The sequence below is a fragment of the Mesoplodon mirus genome, assembly GCF_964341445.2.
Source record: "Mesoplodon mirus genome assembly, chromosome: 18".
NCBI classification, from domain to species: domain Eukaryota; kingdom Metazoa; phylum Chordata; class Mammalia; order Artiodactyla; family Ziphiidae; genus Mesoplodon; species Mesoplodon mirus.
Window position 1 is genome coordinate 23,877,671 of NC_138994.1, and position 15,130 is coordinate 23,892,800.

General features: G+C 47.0%; 1 protein-coding gene across 21 annotated transcripts in view; it reads right to left on the bottom strand.

The window, feature by feature from the left end:
- Window positions 1–15,130, bottom strand: part of CEP112 (centrosomal protein 112) — a 401,854-nt gene that overhangs the window by 5,582 nt on the left and 381,142 nt on the right. The window lies entirely within an intron of this gene.

Here is a 15,130-nt window from a genome sequence, read left to right on the forward strand (position 1 = left end):
ATTGGATAAGGAAAATACCTGTCCTCTCTTCTCCACTCATGTTGTACACATGATGCTAATCCTACATCCTCTTCTTGATCAGGGTGTGGATTGTGATCATACTAAGCTGTGTGTGAGGACAATTCATGGTGTGTCATCTGTTTGGCTGAGACACTCCCCCTAACTGTCTAGGTACCTGGGTGCTTGATATCATCATGTGCTTATGAAGATGCGAGTGAAGGAAAATCTGCAGAGCTGTGTCTCCAAGCCTCCCCATACAGGTAAGCAGAGGGCCCTTGTCATCACGAGCATCTCTGATTCATGAGTTTCCCTCTGCCTCTGGAACACAGCCAGGTCTTGCTCACCTAACTGATGGTCACTGGGCTGGTCAAGGAAAAGTTGGTGGCTCATCAAACCACAAACAGGTAAGGAAGGTGGAAGAAAAGTCTTTGGAAGAATATGCTTCGGCAGGATGAAGAGGTGTGTTTGAGGGTGTGCATGAATGTGGGTGTGTCTGTCTTGGGGCCTTTCTCCAGCTCTGTTTCTTTATTTCTCCTTCTCCTAAACTGAGATGCTATGGAATTCAAAACTGTGTTGCATGTGCTGTGTGGGACTTAACTAAATATTAAAGCTGAATTGCAGTGTATCCCACAAATGATTCATTGGACACACCTGGAAATAAGGTAATAGACTATGAAAATATGTGCAACTGAGTTCAGTTAAACAAGTCTATGGATTTACTGAGGATAATTTAAAATTACTAGCCTTTAATTCCCAAATTTTCTTATACTAAACTAAATTAAGGGAGAAATGTGCTCTAATAGTTTATTTTATTACCTACTAAAATCCCATGGCAAATGTTCTAGAACACAATTTTTAAATTTTTGGCAAAGTATTTTTTTGAGGTATGTTACAATCTTGTGATTTATACCTAAAGGGTAAACAAAAATGATGAAAATGATCTCTCCCACTGATGAAATATTTGATTTTTCCCATTTTATCTTCTTGGACGTAAGTCCAATAGTAACATCTGTCAATTGACTCAAATGAAATGCAAACACAAAGTAAAACACATGATTTATAAATCAGACTTTAGGGGCAATGTTTATCAAGGGCTCACAGGCTACTATATATTGACTATTTTTTTTTCTATCACTCATCCCTGGCTCTGAAATTTAGAGCTACTACTCTTAAGAAGGACTCATGTTTGTTCTATTTTTTGTATCCATGTTTGTTTAGAATGTCTGTCCTCTGCCTGTCCATTTGAAATATAACTTGTCTGGGTATAAAAATGCTTCTGTCCCACGTTCTTTCTCTCAGAACTTTGGAGATGTTTCCTCAATATCTTCTGGCATTGCTATGGTGAAGTCTGAAGTTAGGCTAATTTTTTTCCATGTTGAATGTGACTTTATTTCTCTGCTTGGATGTCCATATGATTTTATTTTCCCCTGGATTAGGTAACTTCACTGGGATATGTTTTGGTATTAATGATTCTATATCAATTTTCCTGAGACAATGTGTGTGCTCTTTCTATCTTTTTTAAAAAATATTTATTTATTTATTTATTTGGTTGCGCTGGGTCTTAGTTGCGGCAAGGAGGGCTCCTTAGTTGTGGCAGGTGGGCTCCTTAGTTGCGGCATGCAAGTGGGATCTAGTTCCCTGACCAGGGATCGAACCCAGGCCCCCTGCATTGGGAGCGTGGAGTCTTAACCACTGTGCTACCAGGGAAGTCCCTCTTTTTATCTTTATATTCAATTCTTTGAAGAAAAGCTTCTTCTGTTAGAATTGTTTTCTATTATATCAATAGTTACATATATTCATGTTGTATATGATTTTTTTTCTATTTGTTCTCTTCTTCAGGAACAGAGATTTTGCATGTGTTGGCTCTTCTTTGACAATCTTCCATATTTACAATTTTCTCTATTATTTTACTTTCTTATCAATTTATATCTGTTTTCTATTTTCATTTTATTTTGTGTGATCACCATATTTCCTTAGATGTTTTCAGTTATGATTTTCCCATTTTTGTTTCTTCTAATATGGTTTCAATCTCTGTAATCTCTTAATTTTGACTACCTTTTTTCCTAAACTCTGAGAAATCACTTCTAATCTTTGTTGAATTATATCATCTTTAAACACATCTCTTTTCCTCTTCTTCTCTCTCTCCCCACCTTTTTCCTTGACAGAGAGATATGTCAATGTGTTTTGTAAATGCTTTGACATCATGAAGAACTGTTTTGGTTTCAAAGAACTGTAATTTGTCTGAATCTTCTCCTTACTTCTTGGGTAATCTCCCATTAGATCTATGTTCTAATTTGCTTTTTGCTTCCACTCCTTCTTTCTCTCTCTCTTAATCTAGCAAGGCTCTTAACCTAGTTTCTTTCTCTTAAAAAAATTAAAATTTCATTTTTGAATGGAACCAGCAATTTCCTGAATGCTGAGGTAGGGAGTAAGCTGGGGCAGGCCACAGCTATGGTTCAGTTTTGTTGTCATCAACACCTTTTTTTTTTTTTTTTGCTGTACGCGGGCCTCTCGCTGTTGTGGCCTCTCCCGTTGTGGAGCACAGGGTCCGGATGCCTAGGCTCAGCGGCCATGGCTCACGGACCCAGCCGCTCCGCGGCATGTGGGATCCTCCCAGACCGGGGCACGGACCCACGTCCCCAGCATCGGCAGGCGGACTCTCAACCACTGTGCCACCAGGGAAGCCCCATCAACACCCTTTGACCAAACCTATTATTTCATTTGTTCTTGGGGCCCACCTGCTCTTAGTTTTCAGCTACTTTGGAGGTCAGGGCCAAGTACTGAAGCCCTTTAGTTAATGCTCATAGCTTCTCTGGACTCTCTTTTTTTCCCACTTCACTTTTCACACCTGATGGTCTCCCTCTACTGGAGGTGAGTCGTAGATAGCAGAAAATTGTGCGTGAGCAAGGTCGTTCATTGATCACCACTATCCCTTCCACCACTTTTAAAATTAAGTACGCTATATTCCCCAACTTTTATTGAGGATCTTGCCATTTCTACTTTCTGTCTATCCCTTTCTTCTTTGTTTTTATGATTTTGATGAATCTGAGTGAACTTAAAATGGGCCCTTGGAAAATCTGACATTACCTCTCCTGTGGGTGAGACTATTGCTCAGGAAAATATTACTAACCTGAATCCTTAAACCCAAATCCTGAATTTAATCATTATACCAAGCAGATGCCTATGACTTTAATAAAGTCATGGAAAACTTTAACCAATCCATTTTACTCTACTTATGAAGTTAATGACATGTATTGAGTACTTTCTATGTGCCGGTTACAATTCTGCGTATTTTAAGAAGTGTTTAATCCCTCTGACAACCCAATGAGGTAAGCACAAATTTGGACTCAAGCAGTCTGACCCTCCAGCACATATTCTTAGCCACTGTGCTCTGCAGTTTCTCACACAATCTTCCCACATGCTGATGGGTTTCCTTCACAGACACCACCAGCTAGAGCAGTTTCAGCCACTGCACAGTTGTGCTCTCCCCAGCACAACAGGGGACAGGGGACGTCCTTCCAGACATGCAGCTGGTCTTTGCTCTATTTTTTTTTTGTAATGACAACAATAACGACAGTGCCAACAATTGGTTCCAGTACAGTAAGGTTTCTCTATACTTTCCCATTGGTTTAAAATTTTAATTTACCAAGCATTTATGAGAAGACTCATGTTTAAACATCTGTACAAATGCAGTACACATACTGACCTAAAACAAAAGTTCCGCAAATCCCCCACATGAGCACACATTTTAAAGTCCGACCAGTGAAGGATATATCTAAGTTTGTTCCACAGCAAAAGGAGAAAGAGGAGGAAGGAATTAGCTTATAGTCCTGTATAGCACTTTTTTTTTTTCTGTATATCACCTTTGACTCCTGCTACTATTTTTCTGTCCCCACCTCTGTCCCAGGAGGTTTGAGGGGAAATAATGAGGGAATGATGACATTTGTCTACAGACTAAGTGCAGACTATTAACTGCTAACTGCTAACCGTGCCCCTCTCCCTCCTCCCTGCCTTCCCCCTTCTGGCTGTTAACCTGGCAAAAAACAAGGGGAAGTTGAGTTGATCTAAGCAAAGGGTTTGATGGGCATACAAACTAAGGGAGGTCAAAATTGTTTACATGTAAATCTATTTTACTATTAGATTTGAATATTAAATCTTATTCACATACAGTGTCCAACTGTATTAGTGAATGATGGTTTATGAAATGCAGAAGAATTCAAAGGTCGTTCTCGCTTGAGTCCTTCTCGGAAGGATTTCCATCCCACCTCACACTGCCCTCGAGAAGCACCGTGTAGAACTATCTGCTATTCCTCGTCCCTCCAGCATCCCACCCAATAGACACAGCTTCCCTCTCTCCACAATGGTTACTTCTCTCTCCATTTCCATCTTCTTTCCTTTAGGAAAGGAAGATTAGGAAACTCAGGACATCATGACAAACAGTGATGCTCCTGTAACGTAAGCCGAGTGGAAACGGTGTATGTATAACCTGGTACCTGCGTGAACAGGGAGGGCTGTGCTTGGCTTCTTGGCCACAGACTGCCCACCCTTCCCTCGAAGGCACAGCACTGACAGTATTTCCTTTGACTTTAAAAATAGACTATGAAGGGCTTCCCTGGTGGCACAGCGGTTGAGAGTCCGCCTGCCGATGCAGGGGACACGGGTTCGTGCCCCGGTCCGGGAAGACCCCACATGCCGCGGAGTGGCTGGGCCCGTGAGCCATGGCCGCTGAGCCTGCGCATCCGGAGCCTGTGCTCTGCAACGGGAGAGGCCACGACAGTGAGAGGCCTGCGTACCGCAAAAAAAAAAAAAAAAAAAAAAAAAAGACTATGAAGACCAAGAACCTCAGACCTGGAGTTCAGCATCACAATGGAGTAAAGCTCACATCCTGTGTAATCAGACAAATACTCATGGGCATAAATAAGAAGTGTATGAAGTGGACTTGAGCCAAGAGGGTGTCTGCAGAGAAAAATTCAAAGTGATGTTGAAAAAAAGACTGAAACTTGGAACTCTATAATTTCATTAAAAATATGGAAGGGAGAAGTAACACATGTCTCGTGGCACTATATCAACTAGTCATGTCAGGACGTCCAAACTACAGCAAATACGTCAACCTCCTATCGTAAAAACACAAGACGGAAGTGAGTAGCTCTGTACAAATAACATAAGGACGGGGTCTCAAACACACAATATTTTATCACAGATGCCAACGCAGCCAATACCAGACTCACCTTCCAAGAGCTGAGCTGCAGGGAGGCCAGTTGCTGAGTTGCCACTGGGAAATCCTGCGGGTTTTCACGCGTCTCGGCAGGGTCAGCAGAGTGACTGTGCCTAGTGTTACTTTACAAAGCGTGTTCCAACCAAGCCCCGTGGGGTCAGTTCGGCAGAGCGCCAAGGAACTGTAAGGACTCTTAGAGTTGATGTCACCCCCTAGCTGCCTCTCCACTGGCCCATCCCCGTCCACAGTGCCTCAGTTTGCCCCCAACTACTGCAATGCCCGTATGTTGGTTTTGCTTTTCAAGTCAAATTTGCTCAATCTTTAAAGTGAAAATCAAAATCCTTTACGTGGCCAACGAGGTCCCGCCCAGTTGGCCCTTAAATGTCTCTCACCCTGCGGCCTCCACAGAGAGTCTCCCCATGTCTGCAACATCAGACAGTTCAGCCTGCTTTGAGTTTATTCACCAAGTGCCCGGATGCCTGCTCTCGCCAGGGCCTTTCTCGTGTTTCTCCGATTGTTCCTTCTTGTCCCATGGGGGGTCGTGCCACTGCCTCCACCTGGACTCTGGATGATGGCGGGTCCTGCTCTGTGGTGCTCTCAGGGCTGCTGTAGGTCCAGGCACCCAGCCGGGGCAGCTTCCCAAGACTGTGATGTGGCTATGTCTGGGCCGCTGCCTTCCAGCCTTGGAGAAGCCACGGCCCTGGTTACGGGCAGGTAACGGAGGTCCACAGTCCCCACACCAGGCTGGCTTTCCAGCTGCGACCCAGTCTCTTGTCACTCACCCAGCAAGAGCCCTTTCTGCATCTCTGTCCCCAGGCCTTTCCTCCCAGCTGCCTCTGCCTGCTGTCGGGCTTGGGATCCCATCCTTGAGGCTTCACCCACCACCCTGGGGTTCTGATCCACTTCTAGCCACACAGATGCTCATCATGCTTTTGATACCAAATACATCTTTTACTTTATTTGTATTTTACTGATCACCGCTGAGTGTTTGAAGCACAGGGGTGCCCCATAACATGACCCAGTAGAGCCTTCCTGTACAAGGGCAGACTGGTTGCAACCCGCCTTTAACTCACTACAGTAAAGCATAGGGGTTAAGAGCCCAGACTCTGGAAGAGAAACGTCGGGGGCTGAATCTGGGCTGTGCCTCTAAACTGTGTGACCTGGGAAGGTTAACTTCTCTGTGCTTCTGTTTCCTTAACAGGAAAATGGGAATTAAAACTTCTCAAGGCTATTATGAGGACTAGATGACTTAATACATGTATAATTTTTACAAGAATGGCACTTAGTCAATGTTCAATAAACATTACTACAGCATATAATGGAGATTATACATATGTAACGTATTTCATTATATTATTATGTATATATGTCATGAATTAAATTTAAGTATATATTTCATTTAGCCAATCTTTTAGACTTTTTGCTAATTATTTGCATGTATTCGTGATTAGCCTGAGGATTCCATTTAAACCTCTTTTTATATTTTTTAGTATCTACTGACTGAGAAAGGACATCATGACAAAAAGCTTCTACAGATTCAGAATCGATTGCAAATGAATCTTCATTGTATAATCGAAATAATCTACATACATTTGGAAACACTACTTATCTGCTTTTCAGCCATATTATTTAGCCAAGCCACCAACAGTGACTGGTATGTCCACGGGTTTTCTCAGACCCTTGCTGCAGGTGGGGAGCCAGTGCTCCCTGATCAGTGATTTCAGGGAGGGATCCCAGCTCAAGACCACCCACCCAGCCTGGATCCTTCCCAAGCAGCAATCTGTGGGAGGGTTAAGGGACATCACCAGATGCTCCTATTCACTGTGGGTTAGTTTATTCAGAACCCCATCCTTCTATGGCTGAGTTGAAGGCCAGAAAGAAAACTGAGTTTGACTGGTGGGGAGGGCGAAATAACAAGAGAGAATTTTGGAGCCCAGTCCACACTCTGAAGGAGGGTGAGCGGGGGTCAGTAGAGAGCATCACAAAGACACTGGGCTTCTGAAGGGTCGGAAGGGGTCAGAAGGGGTCGGAAAGCCTAGGAGGAGGTGGGCGGAGGCGAGGTCTAGGGAGAGTGGCGCTGGGGGTACGGAATGCAGTGCCAACAGTGCATTGCATTCCCCGCTGGACTTCACCGGGGGATGTCACTCGGGTGTGACAAGCCATCTTGCTGCCCAGGAGCTAGAGGTGACAGAGTGGAGCCAGCCCAGAGGAGGAAGAGCTGAGACCTGGAGAGACTGAAACCGGCCCTTGATCAGGAGTCAGCCTATCCTTGGACTCTTCTGCCTGGGCTGCCTTTTCTGTCACCTGCAACCAAAACATTCCTATTGAAACAAGGCAGAACATGCAAAATATTAACCTGCATTTATGTGTCGCATCTGCTCAACCAGGGGTCAGCAAATTCTGGATTGCAGACCAAATCCGGCCCACCACCTATTTTTGGTGAATGAAGTTTTACTGGAACACAGCCATGCGCATTTGTTTACGTATTATCGATGGCTACTTTGCCATGACCTCGCTGAGGGCTCTTCACAGAGACCCTATGGCCCACAAAGCCTGAAACCTTTTCTGTCTAGCTTTTTTCAGAAAGCAGGCCGACCCCTGCCCTAGACTGTGACACTGCAGGTCGGGGATGGTGTCTATCTGGCTGACTTCTTCAGCTCGGGCGTTCAGCTCACTGCCTGGCCTATGGCAGCGCCTCCTTAATATTTGCTGAGTGAATGAATGAATCAAAACCTCAGCACACACAACTGTGGGTGTTAAGTCAGTCTTTGTCTTAAGATGACAGGACCTTCAGAAGGTCCAGAGTACCTACGGGGCTGCCAAGATCAAAAGTGATCTCAGAGATTCACCCGAAGGCAGGGAGTCCGTTTCACCCATGCCCGGTCTCTCCTCTCCGTTTCTTCCCCTTACTCACTACCAGTTTTTTTACAGGGTTGGGATGTGAAATGACGCATGCTTCTCTCCTTTTTTTTTTCTCCTGAAATTAAATGGCAGCTCCTCTCTCACTGGAATGTATCTTTTGGTTTCTACGTCTAATGTTTTCCTTCGTAATACTTTTCTTTACTTCACTTGGGTTGATATAGACCATGAACACTCCCTGACTTCCAAGAAAGGCAAATGGATAGAAGACTTAAAGCGTTATGATCTGAGCAGACGTCCCCAAGGCAGGGCAGGAGCAGGGCTGACCGGGCAGTCCGTGCGGCGAGGCGCGTGGGCACGAGGAGGGCAAGTTCACACGCGTCAGAGGACGGCAGACTGTCCACTTTACGTCAAAAGGTACGTCCCTGAAAGGGTCTGGAGAAAACGCCCACGGGAAGACACACAGTTTTCCCTTTTGTTTACAGTCTGGATTTCCTCCCAGAGGGAGAGTCGATCAGCCCTTCCTGAAAAGGGGGTGTCCATCGACAGAGGAGCAGAACCCCAGCCAAGGGCAGGGGGAGACACCCGAGATGCGTAACCGACTTGGTGAATGAAAGGCCAGGAAGACCTATGCAGCGAGACTGGTATTCAGTAAGGCGGACGCGGGGTGGGGTCCGTTGCATGTTTCCTCTTTGTACCTTGAAGTGAGGTTGGAACTCTCGGTACATGGTAGGTGCTCAGTAATACTGTCTGAACGAAGATACATTTGAATAGGGAGCTGGGACCTTGAAATCACGGCGGGCAGTAAAAGTCATGCTGTCAAGTTTAGATTTAATGGCGTAGAAAGTACAGAAAGTACAAGAGAAAGCAGCACTTACGAACATCTGACAGACACAAGGCGCTGTACTAAGGAGCTGACAGATAACCTTGCACACGTCGTGAACGTTTTATGTAACCCTTACATAAACTCTGGGAGAGAGATATTATCCTACCCACTTCACAGATGCAGATGCAGGCCCCCAGCGAGAACCAGGATGGAAACTGCCATCTCCTCATTTCTGGGAGAAGGTTAGGGAGGAGGAATTATCTGGAAATATTGTAAAGAAACTCAGGAGGGGAGGTGGCCTGGGACTCAGGGGACAGCTCTGGTGCAGAGATCAGAAGTTCTTGTTGTTGGGTGACGGCCATGGGGACCTCGTATCACAGAAGCTGACAACTGAGTGGCTTGTGAAAAATAAAAGCAAGAGGTGAGGGCTTCCCTGGTGGCGCAGTGGTTGAGAATCTGCCTGCTAATGCAGGAGACACGGGTTCGAGCCCTGGTCTGGGAAGATTCCACATGCTCCGGAGCAACTAGGCCCGTGAGCCACAACTACTGAGCCTGCGCGTCTGGAGCCTGTGCTCCGCAACAAGAGAGGCCGTGATAGTGAGAGGCCCGCGCACCGTGATGAAGAGTGGCCCCCGCTTGCCGCAACTAGAAACAGCCCTTGCACAGAAATGAAGACCCAACACAGCCATAAATAAATAAATAAATAAATAAATAAATAAATAAATAAATAAAAAGCATTTTAAAAAAAAAAAAAGCAAGAGGTGAGTCGAATGAGAATTCACATCTCAGCCATGTGCCAAGAAGAGTGAGGTGACCGTGGAGGCAGAATGGGGGGAAGAGCAGGCTTGGTTTGGCTTTGCATTTGCTGCGTTTCAGGTGCCCAGGAGATAGGCACGAGCACAGCTGATGAGGAAGCCAGGCCCGGACACCTGAGGACCACAAGCCAGAGGAGGACGCAGAAGCTGGGGAAAGGGGGCTCCTTGCAGGGGGAGAGAGAGACCAGGAATCTCCCAGGAGCCAAGACTTATGCATAGGAGGCACCAACATTTAGGACCAGGATGGCCAGAGAGGTGGGTGCAAGTGCGGAGGGAGAACAGTCAGCTGTCAGATGCTGCCGGGAGGCCAAGGCCACCTCTGTCATCTGCCTGGCACGCCGTCACCTTGCACGAAACGGGGCCGTCCAGCAAGCCTGTCAGTCACCAGAGATGTTGGTGAGCAGTCATGCTACAAACAGAGTTCAAGAGGCAATTCGTGCTAAACACGTTGTTTCCTATTTTTATTTTTTTATTTATTTATTTTTTTTTTTTTTTCTTTTTTCTTTTTGCGGTATGCGGGCCTCTCACTGCTGTGGCCTCTCCCGTTGCGGAGCACAGGCTCCGGATGCGCAGGCCCAGCGGCCACGGCCCACGGGCCCAGCCGCTCCGCGGCACACGGGACCCTCCCAGACCGGGGCACGAACCCGTATCCCCTGCATCGGCAGGCGGACTCTCAACCACTGCGCCACCAGGGAGGCCCTGTTTCCTATTTTTAAAGCAAAAGCTACACTAGAAGTGCCCAGATCTAACCTTCAGTCAGATATCGTGCTAAATACCTGATTTAGTCAGAGGTTTTTGAACTGGTTTGAGGGCATCTTTCAAAACAGGCAAGCCATGACTGCTCTTTCTTTTCTGCATTTTTAAACTCTTGACAATTATAAATAAGTTAAATCTCTCCCTCAGAGCACCAAGTACCTCCTATGTTTAAGGAGGCCTGTCCTGCCAGATACGGCGTTCTACACAAAACGCAAAGTAGGAACACAAAGGCGGTCACTGTCCCACGGCGCACCCGGGATGCATGCAGGCGGCTCCAGTGAGCAGAATGTGGATTTTGTGCACGAGTCCCCTCACCTCCCAGCTGGTGGGAACCCAGACCCCACAGCCTCAGAGCAGAAAGCTTCAAAACACCATGTAAACGGTCACCGACTAAACTCCCGAGCGTTCACCTTCACACGGCAGAGGTACGAGGAAGTTTCGTTCAGTTAAAAGTTAGGGAATGTGGAGTCATCAAGACGTCGCACGGGCTTTCTGAGCGATGACGGTCAGGGTGTGTGTCCAGCCAGCGTGACGGCTGGCGACCCGGCACAGCTCTGCGTGGGGAGCAGAGTGAGTGTGAGACGGGTTTTGTCCCCTGGAAGCTTACGCTGTCCCCACGAGACGTGTAGAAAGGCCACAACTGGAGTGTGACAGGCCCCGGACAGGAGCAGGGCAGGCTGATCACCTCCAAGGTGGGGACGGAGGTCTCTACAGAGGTGATGGGATCTGACCCGGATGCTTTCTAGGTGGACAAAGGGGCGGGAGTTGCTGGCGGAGGGGAGAGTGGGAAGCACAGAGGTGACACGTGTGGCACTTAGGGACCACCGGCGAAGGCTGGTGTCTGCTGTGGATGGAGGTCGTGCAGGGGCAGCGGCTGAGGGAGCCACGTGGAGGCGGTGCGGTCAGGATCCATGCGGTAGACGATGGGAAAGCTCCAGGTCTCTGACTGGAGACGACTGCATCTTGACTTCTACTGCAGGACAGGGAGCCTACTGCATCTGCCTTGCTTCCGGATTTCCCTTCAGCGGACTCTCTGCACCGCCGGCCCATTTCCCTGAAAGGCGGACCTGACCGCCCAGCCCTCTCTCCCCCATAATAAAAGTACTTCCATGATTTTTTCAGCCGTAGCTGAAGGACAATGTCCCCAGCACGGGGCATCCAAGGACCTTCTCAAGCGGACCTGGGCCTGACTTCCCAGGACGTCGGTGCTCCAGTAGCGACCTGCGTCTCTCCCCAGAACCCCAGCCACTCTGCGCCTTGTGCCTTTCTTCGCACACGCTGTCCTGGGCCCCTTCTGCTCCCCGATGCTCTCACACGGAACCTGCTCCAGGGCCCCCGTTCTCAGCCTTGCAGTCAAGGTAACCATTCCCTCCTCTACGATGCCTCAAACCTTGTGCATCTATAACAGCTGTGACTGTCATCATCACCATCACCGTCAATGACTGACCTTTACCAAGTGTGTTCTATGCATCAGGTGCCGTCTTGTGCTCTTCTGCATAGTGTATCGTATTTTATTTATGGCTTTTTATGTATGGAGAAATAGGCCTAGAGAGGTTCCTATTCTACCCACAGTCACACAGCTAATTAATTAGTAGCTGAGCTGACACCCATAGCGAGGTCTTCCTTACCCCAGCGCCTCTGCTTTTACTTCATTATCACATAAATTGTAATTATTGATTACATACTGCTTTTTCCCATAGGCTGTGGGTTCCCTGAGGGTAGGTGCTATGTTTTACTGGAGATTATAAAAATAAGATTACATTATTTATCTGAAGTTTGAAAATACTATATGGATTTTTTTTTGCCAACATAAAGGCATCTTTGCGAGCCTCTTATGCAGGCTGGAGTCCGCAGGAAGCAGAACATACCCAAAGACATGTCTGGGCTCACATGACCAGCACCACACCTGTGCTAGGTGAGATGGGGAAATGGTGGGCCGGAGAGCGGTCCACTTTCAGGCTTTCAGGAGAGGCTGGCGTTTCGGGGACTTCCCTGGAGGTACAGTGGTTAGGACGCAGCTCTTTCACTGCTGAGGGCACAGGTTCAATCCCTGCTTGGGGGACTAAGATCCCGCATGCCATGCCGTGTGGCCAAAAAAAGAAAAAGAGGCTGGGGTTTCTATTTTTACAAATCAGATAAATCAGTAATGAATATTAACTTGGCTTGGTTCACTTGGACAGATGTGAAAGTAAAATTTCTGTTAGAAACAGTCCCATTAAAGTATCTTTAAAAAACTTCAGTGCGTTGCTCCTGACTCAGACAAAACCACCACGGCCTTAAGAGACCGTGTGGGGAGATCAACAGTGCGTCAGGCTGAGCAAGAAGCTTCCTCTCCTAGTCTTTTTCATCATTATTTTCAGTGTGCTTTTCCAGGCATGTCTCTGGGCGTTCTTTGTAAAACTGTTGCCCAGATCTTTTTTAAAACACATCAAACCAACAAAGGTCAAATCAAGAGCAGGAAGATTTTGTTCTTTCAGTCAGAAGACATTGCTTTCATATTAAAAATGTACTGAAATCTAGAAACATACTCTGATGATGTCTGAGAAGAATTCATGGCAGAGAGTAAAAAAGACAAAGAAGAAAGCTCTCCACCGTCACTGGTGGCAGAGGGCTGTGCGATCCTCCGTGGGACAGCTTTTTTCTTGACTTCAATGACAGAGAAAAATCACTCTCTAAAATTAGAAAGACCCTGAACATTGTGCTCTGATATTACGACTAATGATGACTAACACTGCCATTCTTTGTGTTTATTGGCCCTCAAGGTAAAACATACTACGGTGAAAATTTTAACTACCTTATTTATACGTGAAAACAAACAGAAAGGGTCTTTTCTTACTCGGATAGAATTCTCGAAGGTTTGTGCTTGCTTTATTTCCAACCATTGGAGGCTGCTATCAGAAGGATCTGTCTGTGCAGCTTGAGTGCCAAGTGGTAACTGAGGGCTCCGTAGCAATTCCATCCCCTCTCTTTATCTCCCAGGTGGATTTAACACCGACGTTGGCAGCTGCAAGTCTAAGATTTGGGGTAAGGATACTATTTTATCTTGCATTATGTGAACGATTTTTTTGCAACTTTGAGAAAATCTTTTCCTCAGAGATTTTCTTTGAGAAAATTAATCTCGCTTCCTTTGGCCTGACGAAGATTTTAAATACTCAGACAGATGAGCCCAAGTCCCTGTCCTAACAGTGGCCTTGTGAGACCTTGGTCCAGTGATCTTGGAAATAGAAGGGTTGTTGTGAATTTAGGCTAATATATGCTTTAAACGTCCCTTAAGGCAATCAAATGTTTGATGGAATGGGAACTTTTGGAAGATTCGTCTGGAATTTTAAATTTAATCTATTCATGGTGTAGCTCGACTGTGTTTCTGGATCGCAGGTGGTGACTGTCCCTAAGAAATTGGGAGAGGTGGAGGCCAGCACGCTGTCTAGGGACCGGGAACAGGATATCAAAGGGTGGCTGGTGGTAGGCGTGGAGGCCATGGATCCGCCATCTCAGGGTCCCTGGAGCAATCTGCTCTTAATGTAAAGGGTTCCAGGCCAGCAGGATGGTAGAGCCTGGTGGGCGGTTAGGTGGGAACCTCCTAGGACGGGTGGGGCTGCTTCAAGGAAGACCAGCCTATGGCGTGCCCAGGACTGGACACACACCTTGCACCAGTGGGTCCCTCTTTACCTATCCTGTCCTGTCCAGTGTTGAGTGCCTAGCAGGTCACCAGCGCTAGTCTGTGCTCTGTGTATGTGGTGGGGGGACAAGGAAGAATTAAACGCTGTCTTCAGAGAGTTTACCATTTCCTTGGAAACAAAATTAGCCCACAAACAGCTATGGGGAAACTAAATATAACAGAAATTGGGGTCAAGAAGAAGCTCTTTGTGGTATGGCACTGTTTGTGAAGGACTGAGGGAGAAGGTGAGCACCCAAAGGTGAACTGCAGTTGGATGGGCAAAAGTTCGGTGAAAGGAAATTCCAGGCAAAAGGGAAAGAAAGCACAAGCCAAGGGAAAAATGAGTGTGGCAGGTGTGGACGCCCAGAGCCCACCCAGCCGAGGGCCCGACTGGAGATGTCAAGGAATGCTTAGAAGAAACATTAGACAGTCAGTTAACCCAGACTACAGAGACCTTCAGACGTCCGGCAGAGAAGTCGGCTCAGTGAGTGGGAGCCAGGCATATATTTTCAAGCAGGGAAAGCATGATGACAACAGCATTTAAGGGAATTACTCAGAGGGGAGAGGCAGGGAGGCCAAGGAGGGAGAGGCTGTTTCACCTGAACACAAGGTGATGAGGGTTCCAACAAAGGTGCCAGTGCAGAGGACAGAGACGTGAGGCAGATGGAAAAGATGCACAGAACCGAGGCGACTTTTGGGAGGTGAAATAACATGACTTGTGGTGAAATGGTTATAAAGTGTGACTGATGGAGAGTTCCAGCAGAGCCTTCCTCTCAGCCCCGCTGATGTTGTCAGGGCTCAGCGTCCACACAGAGGAGCCGTCCTGATACCCTTGGCTTCTTGGTTCCCACCTGTCTTAGCTCAGGCTGTTGCAACAAAATCCTCGAGACCGGGCGGCTTAAACAATGGGCCTTTCTTTCTCACAGCTCTGGAGGCCAGAAAGTCCAAGATCAGGGTGCCAGCAGGGTCGGGTTCCGCGAGGGCTGTCCTCACGACCTACA